Source organism: Eriocheir sinensis, chromosome 26 (assembly GCF_024679095.1).
Source record: "Eriocheir sinensis breed Jianghai 21 chromosome 26, ASM2467909v1, whole genome shotgun sequence".
Taxonomy (NCBI): Eukaryota; Metazoa; Arthropoda; class Malacostraca; order Decapoda; family Varunidae; genus Eriocheir; species Eriocheir sinensis.
This window is the reverse complement of record NC_066534.1, coordinates 2,500,806-2,504,099: the sequence shown is the minus strand read 5'-3', so window position 1 is coordinate 2,504,099 and position 3,294 is coordinate 2,500,806.

The window sequence follows — 3,294 nt, the reverse complement described above, 5'->3', positions numbered from 1 at the left end:
GGATGAGCATGAGTAGAAAGTCGAGTGCAGCGGGGCCGCGGCAGGGGTGGAGGCATGCAGTTAGCAAATTCAGAGAAGCAGTCAGCGTGGAAATATCGATAGAAGATAGAGAGAGGCAACAATGCGGCGGAATTTAAGAGGTAGAAGACTATCAGTATGAGGAGGAGAGCTGATGAGACGAAGAGCCTTAGCCTCCACTCTGTCCATTAGAGCTGTGTGAGTGGAGCCCCCCACACATGAGATGAATACTCCATACGAGGGCGGACAAGGCCCCTGTATATGGACAGCAACTGTGCAGGGGAGAAGAACTGGCGGAGACGGTACAGAACGCCCAGCCTCCAGGAAGCTGATTTAGTAAGAGATGAGATATGAAGTTTCCAGTTGAGATTTTGAGTTAAGGATAGACCGAGGATGTTTAGCGTTGAGGAAGGTGATAGCTGGGTGTTGTCAAAGAATAGGGGATAGTTGTTTGGAAGATTGTGTCGAGTGGATAGGTGGAGAAACTGTGTTTTTGAGGCGTTGAAGGACACTAGGTTCTTCTTGCCCCAATCGGAAATAATAGTAAGGTCTGAGGCTAAGCGTTCTGCAGCCTCCAGCCTTGAGTCGTTAAGTTCCTGAAGGGTGGGTCTTCTATTAAAAGAAGTTGAGTAATGCAGAGTGGAATCATCGGCGTAGGAATGGATAGGACAGTTCGTTTTGGAAAGAAGATCATCAATGAACAACAGAAAAAGAGTGGGAGATAGGAGAGAACCCTGTGGGACACCACTGTTAATAGATTTAGGGGAAGAACAGTGACCGTCTAGCACGGCAGAAATAGAACGGTCAGAAAGGAAACTGGAGATAAAGGTACAGAGAGAAGGATAGAAACCGTAGGAGGGTAGTTTTGAAAGCAAAGATTTGTGCTAGACCCTATCAAAAGCTTTTGATATGTCCAGCGCAATAGCAAAAGTTTCACCGAAACGGCTAAGAGAGGATGACCAAGAGTCAGTTAAGAAGGCTAGGAGATCACCAGTAGAACGCCCCTTGCGGAACCCATACTGGCGATCAGATATAAGGTCAGAAGTGGAAAGGTGCTTTTGAATCTTCCGATTAAGGATTGATTCAAAAGCTTTAGATAGACAAGAAAGTAAAGCTATAGGACGGTAGTTTGAGGGATTGGAGCGGTCACCCTTCTTAGGTACAGGCTGTATGAAGGCATACTTCCAGCAAGAAGGAAAGCTAGATGTTGACAGGCAGAGGCGAAAGAGTTTGACCAAGCAGGGTGACAGCACAGAGGCACAGTTTTTAAGGACAATAGGAGGCACTCCATCAGGTCCATAAGCTTTCTGAGGATTGAGGCCAGAGAGGGCATAGAAAACATCATTTTGAAGAATCTTTATAACAGGCATAAAGGAGTCAGAGGGGGGATGAGTAGGAGGAATATGCCCAGAATCGTCCAGAGTGGAGTTTTTAGAAAAAGTTTGAGAAGAGTTCAGCCTTAGAGATAGATGAGACGGCAGTGTTGCCGTCAGGACTGAGAGTGGAGGAAAGATGAAGAAGTGAAGTTGGAGGAGATGTTTTTGGCTAGATGCCAGAAGTCACGGGAAGAGTTAGAGAAAGCAAGGTTTTGACATTTTCTATTAATGAAAGAATTTTTGGTTAGTCGGAGAATAGATTTGGCACGATTTCGGGCAGAAATGTAAAGTTCATAACTAGCATTAGTTTGAAGGCTCTGGGACCTTTTGTGAGCTACCTCTCTATCATTGACAGCACGAGAACAAGCGTGATTAAACCAAGGCTTTTTAGCGTGAGGAGTAGAGAAAGAACGAGGAATGTATGCCTCCATTCCAGAAACAATCACCTCTGTGATGCGCTGAGCACACACAGAGGGGTCTCTATCCTGGAAGCAATAATCATTCCACGGGAAATCATAAAAGTACATCCTCTGGTCGTCCCACCGAGCTCAAGAAAAATGCCAGAAGCATCGCCTCTTCGGTGGGTCCAGAGGGTGCACAGGAGCGATAGGACAGGATGCAGAAATAAGATTGTGATCGGAGGAGCCCAACGGAGAGAACAGTTTGACAGAATAAGCAGAAGGGTTTGAGGTAAGGAAGAGGTCTAGAATGTTGGGCCGATCTCCAAGACGGTCAGGAATACGTGTAGGGTGCTGGACCAACTGCTCTAGGTCGTTGAGGATAGCAAAGTTGTAGGCTTGTTCACCAGGATGGTCAGTGAAAGAGGATGAAAGCCAAAGCTGGTGGTGAACATTGAAATCTCCTAGGATGGAGATTTCAGCGAAGGGAAAGTGGGTCAAGATGTGCTCCACTTTAGAATTCAAATAGTCAAAGAATTTTACATAGTTGGTAGAGTTAGGTGAGAGATAAACAGCACAGATGTATTTAGTAATAGAATGACAATGAAGTCCTAGCCAGATGGTGGAAAATTCAGAAGAGTCAAGGTCGTGGGCACGAGAGCAAGTGATGTCGTTGCGCACGTAGGAGCAACATCCAGCTTTGGATTGAAATTTAGGATAGAGATAGTAGGAGGGAACAGAGTAGAGATTGCTGTCAGTAGCCTCAGAAACCTGTGTTTCGGTAAGGAAGAGAAGGTGAGGTTTAGAGGAGGAGAGATGATGTTCCACAGAATGAAAATTAGAGCGAAGACCGCGAATGTTGCAGAAATTGAGAAGAAAGAGGTTCGAGGAGTTATCAAGACACCTCTCATGTCGGCAGCCAGAAGGGGAGTCCTCCCTAGGGGAATTTGTGGTCCCCCCCCCAGGCGGGGACTCCGAGGCTTGGTGTATGTGCGCCATTTTGAAATTTTAATTTTGGGAAAAGGTGTATATGTTGTGTGAATGTAGTGTGGTGTGGATAAAGAGAGGATCTGTCTTTAGAGAGCATGCTGAACTACTCTCCGGTGTTGGTGAGACAATAGGGAAACAGTTAGTGAGGACATGGGAAGGGTCTTTGGAGGGCTTCAGCTCCCTTCTCACCTCCCATATATACCTCACCGGGAGTGGCTTGCGCCCGTTCGGTAGGTGTCTTCCTACCTACTCCAGCCATATATATATATATATATATATATATATATATATATATATATATATATATATATATATATATATATATATGTGTGTGTGTGTGTGTGTGTGTGTGTTGTGTAATTCACTACGGCCTAATCACGAGCTGGACTCGCTTTCGCCAGCAGGTACCCTCCCACCGAGAACAAGTGCTCATTATCGTCAATCTCGGGGTACTGCCAGGACCTCACACACCACACACCCCATCCCCCTTGCTCAGGGGGGGACAGTAGCCA